The following is a 7899-nucleotide window of genomic DNA, read 5'->3' on the forward strand; positions in this document are numbered from 1 at the left end:
TACTATTTCTGTTCAACTCCTTTAAGCTGCAAGCTGTCATGGGAATCCATTTTTTTTGTATTGAATGAGTCTGTTTGACAGAAATAGTTGATTATGTAGAGGAATAGGGATAATTTACAGAAGCTGAGAATGTTTATTAGATGTGCCATCAATAAATTCGACAGTTAACACATCTCCTGTGGCACTGCTTACAAGTTAAATCTACTGCCTTATTCTGACAAGAATATTACACTGTTTTTCTGTTGCAAAGCTGTAGCTGTTACACAATGCAGAGTATAATCTTCAGAATCTACTCACCACTCTATTCTCAAAGCACTTGATCTGTGCTCTCTTCAAACACTACACAGAATTCAATTCCAGTTTCATCTCTAAATTTCTTGCCCTTATAGATCTACCTCCATCAGACCAATGATTGTTTTTGTGTAATCTGCATTAACCTAATAAAACTCATCCATACCAATGTTTATGGTGACAGTTTTAGTGTACCACCAATTCTTGTCCTTACCTGGTCCACGATCTTTAACATCGTCCCTGTTCATCTTTGCTTTAAGGTGGAATTTAGAGTTAGATCTTTGCTATTGTTCCTTGTTACATTTAAATTAATCTAGCACATCTATTAATCAAAGCTGAACTTGTTGGACGTGCATCAACACAACAATAAAATCAAAGCTTCCCAAGCTGCTTTCTACAAATAGCTTCATAACTTGTCACCCAGTTCCATTGCTCTCCTTGTGTTTGACATCAGAAGTGGAGAACTTCATAGAGACGGAGTAGGTGAGCACTAACAAATAGAATCAGTCTTATGAATTGAATAATGAAATCGTGGAAGCATACAGTAGAAGGGTGTGGTGACCTCAAAGTTGCTGACAACTGTATTGTCGTTGGATGTATCAGTTAGTTTTGAGTCAGCTTGACAGAGTGAGAGGTTACCTGGTTGAGTGGTGCCACAAAACACACACTCACTCAACGTAGGCAAAACTAAAGAGCTGATCATTTGCTTCAGGAAGGGCAAGGAGAGCAAACATATACCAGTCTACTTGGGAAAATTGGTGCAGAAAAAGTCATTAGCTTTGAATTCCTGGGTTTTATCTCATCATATTACCTGACCTGGGCCCTGCATATACATGTAATCAAAAGGAAAGCATCCCAGTTTCTTTACATTCTTTGGAGATTAAGGAGGTTCAGCTTGTCACCAAGTACACTAGCAAACTTCTACAGATGCATTGTTGAAAACATCAAAACTGGTTACATCATGGTCAGGCACAGAAATTCAAATGTTCAGGAGCATAAGCTGTAGAGAATAGCATGCTAACCAATACATCACGAGTAGATTCCACCGCTCCCCACCATCGGTAGTATCTACAAGAGATGCTGCCTTGAGATGTCAATATCTATCATCAATATCCCCACCATCCAGGTCATTCCATCCACTCTCCATTGCCATCAAGCAGGAAGAAAATACAGAAATATGAAGGCACACACCACCGGGTTCAGGAAAAGTTTCTACCCTTCAACCATTCAGTTCCTGAATGAACCAGCAAAACACCAATCACTACAAGTTAGCAGAACTATGAATACTTTGAGCACTTTGGATTTCATTTCTTTTTGTTCTCTTCCAAAAATTATGGAGAATTCTATTTTGATTTTACTGTATGCTTTCTTGTGATGTTATTTATATTAAGGATCGTAGCTGTGATGCTGATGCAAGCATGTTTTTCACTCCAGTTTTGCATCCATATACTTGTCCGTATGACAGTAAGTTTGACTTTGACACTGCAGAAGAAACAGAAGTAGCATACCTCTTCAAACTGCCCATCACCTGATCCATTGGGCTCCTCCATGGAAGTCTTTACGGTTCTCACATCGAAGCGAGTCAAAATCCTAGAGGGATTACATAAACAGAAGTTCAAATGTAACTTTCCTGGTTATAGATGGGTTCAGCACACTTATTAATCATGCACAGTGCTGTAATGGTTTGATAATTGCAAGGTATGCAACTGCGCTAGCCCATATATCTGTGATTAGTTGTATAAATTGATTGCTTAGCACACTGACCATAATGAAAATATTGATTTTTCATTGCTACACCTGGGATGTTGGCTGTGCTCCCAACAGTACACAATGTCTTGAAGAAGGAGAGGAAAATGCAATAACATAAAATCACATTAAAATAGCAATGCAACTCTGTACTCATCTGCCCAATCTTCTGTACACCTGCATACAGGTACATTAATCTATAGTTCTTTCCTCCGTAATGTAGCCCATTGATGTTCACCTTGTGAAAAGCTGAATTTGCAATATATATTCATGGGAAACAGCAAATAAGAAAATAACAATCCAACTGTAACTATTTCCTGTTTATACACCCTTGGCAAGTAGCAATATTTGGTTATGATTAAGTCTTCCAGTCTGGGTCATAAACTGACTTAGAATCAAGACCCCTACCACAAAGTCATAAAATCCATCCCAGATTATGAGATATTGGGAAACTTAGGTTAAGGCAATCCCCTAGAAGTAAGCTGGGAAGTTAATAACCAAGAGAAAAGCATAAGTTCAAGGAAACAACTGTCATAAGGGGACAGGAGGCTGGACCCGTGCAGGACACAGGCACTGAAGTACTAGGGGCAGGACAGGAACAACTAAACAGTAGACAAGATGTGGTGACCATGACATTCAAGGCAATTCTGGGGTTCCAGGAGAGTCAGGGTGCAGGCAAGGCAGGATCTTGAAGTTCACTGGGCAGGGCCCAGACCTCCCAGGCAGGAACACAGGGGCCTGAGCAGGTCACAGGACACCTGGGTATGTAGCAGGGCACAGCCCATCAACAATAAGGGACAGGTAGGGGCAGAGGCCTCTGGGCAGGCCACCTAACTCCTAGGCAGGGCCCAGACCTCGCAGGCACAACCCATCAGCAGCAAGGGATGGAAAGGGGCAGAGTCCCCCACCAGACAACAGCAGTCCAGCTAGGCTTGCCCAACAGAGGCAATGGATAGGAAGGGAACTGTGTCCAGGGTGACTGCCAGACTTACTCAAAGAACTCCTAGCCAGGGCAACCCCCAGCTCCACTTGGTCCCAGAGCCCCCTATATACACCGCCAGCCAATGGGCATCAGGTGCACCTCCTTGAGCCCAAACAAGCCACGATGATCCACAGGTGTGACTGATTGGGCTCAAGTGCGAAAGGAGGGATGGCTACAAGACCCAGGGTCCGGAGTCTGCAGACCAGATCAAGACCCGGAATACGGTCTCCGGACCGTACCATAACAACAACAGGAAATCAGTGTTTCACAGTTGAACTCCACAAGGAGTCCAAAAGTGGAGTATAACCCAAAAGATGAGGATCAGTTTGATCTTCCTGTTTTTGCAAAAGTGGCCCTAAGACATGATTTGGATGATCATTCTGGTATCCTCCACAAAATTGGTTGTGCACTGCTGGTATTTTTCATTCTCACAGGATCTACCAGTGGATATTAATCATGGGGAATATCACAGTAAATTTACTGTACAATTGGAGATAGTGATACAAGGCCATAGGCACAATTTTCTGCATTCCAAGTGACTGATGGAGTGTAACTATGTCAAGGACATTGTAATTTTCGCAGACTTTGATTAACATGCTAAATTGCTATTCTATTGATGGATTATAGATGGACCCAGTCTTTGTAGCATCATTAGAAGATGATAAAAGGAGACTGAAGTTTAGATGAGTGATAGAGAATCAGAATCAGGTTTATTATCACCGGCATGTGACGTGAAATTTGTTAACTTAGCAGCAGCAGTTCAATGCAATATATAATCTAGCAGAGAGAAAAAATATAAAATAAAATAAAACATAATAATAATAAACAAGTAAATCAATTACATATATTAAATAGAATGTTTTTAAAAATGTGCAATAACAGAAATACTGTATATTTTTTAAAAAGCGAAGTAGTGTCCAAAGCTTCACTGTGCATTTAGAAATCAGATGGCAGAGGAGAAGAAGTTGTTCCTGAATCACTGAGTATGCGCCTTCAGGCTTCTGTACCTCCAACCTGATGGTAACAGTAAGAAAGGGCCATGCCCTGGGTGCTGGAGGTCCTTAAAAATGAACGCTGCCTTTCTGAGACACTGCTACCTAAAAATGTCCTGGGTACTTTGTAGATTAGTACCCAAGATGGAGCTGACTAGATTTATAACCTTCTGCAGCTTCTTTCGGTCCTGTGCAGTAGCCCCTCCATACCAGACAGTGATGCAGCCTGTCAGAATGCTCTCCACAGTACAAATATAGAAGTTTTTGAGTGTATTTGTTGACATGTCAAATCTCTTCAAACTCCTAATAAAGTATAGCCGCTGTCTTGCCTTCTTTATAACATTGATATATTGGGTCCAGGTTAGATCCTCAGGGATCTTGACACAAGAGATATTCCTGTGTCCACTACAGCTGCTTTCTTGGTCCATGAAAGCAATACTCAAGTTGTCTATTCTTCTCAGTTAACTGCTCAGCGGCAACTTAATACTAGTTCTCTTATGCAACACCACTGAATCGTATTTTTTCTCGGAGTTATTGATGGCTTTTTGGAAGCTGGATGATGAAACGCATGTCTGGTCCTTTATAGTTTGATCATTTACAATTTGGAAATGAGCCGATGTATTCTTTGTCATTTAAGCGTGGAAATCGACCTTTCAGTAGAGATCATGTACATGCATTAAGAGATTATTAAACGCAAGAAATGTACTTAAAGTGCATCTTTGGCTGTGAGCAGATATGAGACCTTGCAGCCTAGGTTCAGTCGGTTGCATGTATGTCATAAAAAACCCTTTATCAAATTAGATTTCAATCTTTGGTGATCATGGGACATTTCTGACCTGAAGAACATTTCACAGCATGTTGTTTTTCTAGGTTACTGGAGGCTTAGCACACAGTAGATTATATTATCCAGGGAGTACTGGAAATAATTAAAATCAGAGAGAGATGGGCCCACATTGTTTTCATCAAAATGCCTGAAGCTCTGCTTGTATTGGCTTTGCTTGCATGTGACCTCAGTTTATTAGTCTGGATGTAAAATTGCTGTATTATGCCACAGCTTTGGGGAAGGGAGCAGTAATATTATTACTAATTTTTATATGCCTTCTTTGTTTACAGAAATAAAATAGCTTTGTTCTTTAAATATATCTGATTTTATTCATGAGGGGGGAATCAAATTAATGACTCAACAATTTATTTTTCAGAACGGTCTCTTTTTATTACTGTGAGCTGGAGAAAAGGTCTGTCTCTGCTAAGCAGGTGACTATTTTTGCTATCTGTGCCTCGGTGCCAGGAGGCTTTAAATTAAGATTGATGTTTTCTTATTCTGTTAGTAAGGTCACTATGTCATTTCCTGTATCCTGTTTGCCAGGGCTTTAAGCAGACAAACAGCACTATGTTTGGCATAGTGCTTGCTGATGAAACTGTACTGACAGAACCATAAACCAATTTGTAAACCAAATAGGAAGGTTATGACAGCCATGTCATACACTGTGGTTTTCGTGCTCAGTGTCACATCCATCTTCATTTCCAGATATTCAGTCTGATGGCGGGTAAGATTAAATGGAAACCTTGTTTTTCTCCCATGAGAAAGCCATTGGTGGGCTAGCTGCACTTTAAGATGAAGTATTCTAATAAAATGGTAACGTTTACCACAATAAAATAGTTTGTTCTTTTGTAGTGACAATACTGCTAAGGTAATGTCTTTGAAAGGTGGATTTAGGAAAGTTTTTTTCCTCTCTCTTTCCTTGTACCTACAGATCAAACAACTACATTAATAAATGATATAAAGAGGATGTCAGGTCCAGTGTGCATACCAAGTACCTGAGCCAGGTTCAGACGTAAACTGTAGCTAGTACTTTAAACAATCTGGAGAATATTGCAAGCTGAGAAACTCAGCATCTCCATCTCAGTGTGTTGTCACAGTATATGGAGTGATTATAATTGGTAATCAGCTTCAATGCTGGTAATTTCAACTGCATGATGCATTTTTATCCATGCTTATGTCAAACTCAATTAACATTCTAACACAGCGCTTGCTAAAATGTTGCAGGAGGCTCTGAGCTAATCGACAAGTGCTGCGAATTTATTCTTAATTATTTAAAGCTGTGTTCATATTTTACAGTTTATACTATTGTTAGGATCATTGGATTGTGCCAAAATAATATGCTACTTCTGCTTAAATAATAAAAAAACACCCTCAAACAAAATCACTACATCTCTTTTTAAAAAAAAATAACTCTGTATTCAAGACACACCGACTAGTCACTGCATTCGAATATCTTGTTATTCATTGCACGCTTTGCTATTGTTTGGTGAAGTGAGAGATGTACTGCTGTGAAATTACATCAGATGTGTCAGATGCAATTGAATTTTGAGGAGAGAGAAAAAAATACATTACTGGCATTACTGCACTTTATGTCACTTGGACAGGAGCCAGAATAGCTCTACTTGATTGTTGCTTGTGCTCACAGACACAGACACAGACACACAGATAGACAGACACACACACGCACACAGAAAATAAACAGGGTGAAATAGCCCTCCTAATGAGAGAAGGCAGAAGGGATGCAGTAGACATTTTCCCCTACTATTCAAGCTTCCCAAAGCATCTGTTTAACATACCTTTTCTAATCCTCGTCTGCCGATAGAAGCAAGATTTTACATCAAAATATCATTGTACTAAATTGCACCATTTTAAAAATAATTAGCTATCAAATAAGCAAAGATCAACTCAAAGAAACTGCAAAGAGCTAAATAATAAATGGGTTTATATTTTGTACTTGTAAATCACCAATTTAAGCTAAGCATCCTTTGTTTTAAACAATCATAAATGATGTTGTTTAAACTGAAACTGAGCAATAATCAGAATGAGTCACAGTATTAGTATTCTTATGACAAGATTTATTTTGAAGAGATGAAAATTTCACCAGTGAAAATATTACCTAGATTGATGATCCATTTCTTTCTGATTTCCATGTCATTCTATAACATGGTGTCACATTTTCTTTTGGCCATTGAATTTAACAAGAAAATATCAATAGCAAATTATGCCTCTATAGTACTCACAACATAAAAACATTCTTCAGGACAGAGAAAAAGATGATTGATGCTGAGCAGAAAAAAATTACAAGAGTTACAAAAAAAAGCAGAATCAGTGATTGAAAAGAAGTTCATTTCATATGGCTCTTGAAAGTAAGTGTTCAAGAAACGATAAAATGCTTTAATAGATTTGCCATGATTTCTATCGCTACTATGACACTTATTTCGTATTCAAAGTATTTATTAAGGGAAAATACATGAAGAACTGAATGGAAAGAAGATATAAGTGAAAAATAAATTTGAATCTATGAGTACTGAGCATCATTGAAAATAAGTCGCATGATTATAGTACACAAGAACTTTAATAGATATTATATATGACCTATGTATGTGTGCTTTACCATTAGTCCTTAACAAAATACATACCTTTGTTGAAGGTCTTGGTATCCTGTACATTCTATATAGAGAGCTTACCAGTGACATGGAGGTTCCACCCCAAGATAAACCAACTGAAGACATGGATGGTCTTCAGTTATGAAAGAACCAACACCAAGTATAGAATTTAAAGAACTGTTGTATCTCCAAAAGAGCATATGTGTCCATGTGCCTCATGGGATTCTCATGATTTTCTTCCTGTGATATAAAAGCTGCAAAACGGCATGAAACTACCCCAAACAAAAGAGAGAGAGAGAGAGAGAGAGAGAGAGAGAGAGAGAGAGAGAGAGAGAGAGAGAGATTTTGGAGTAAAAGTGAAGACAAGACAGGTAATAGTCATTTTCTAGTCTGATAGTCTGTAACATGTTAGAGTACGCTGGCTATGACTGCAAACAGTGAAGGCATGAGTATTCTGGA

Source organism: Hypanus sabinus, chromosome 5 (genome assembly GCF_030144855.1).
Source record: "Hypanus sabinus isolate sHypSab1 chromosome 5, sHypSab1.hap1, whole genome shotgun sequence".
NCBI lineage: Eukaryota > Metazoa > Chordata > Chondrichthyes > Myliobatiformes > Dasyatidae > Hypanus > Hypanus sabinus.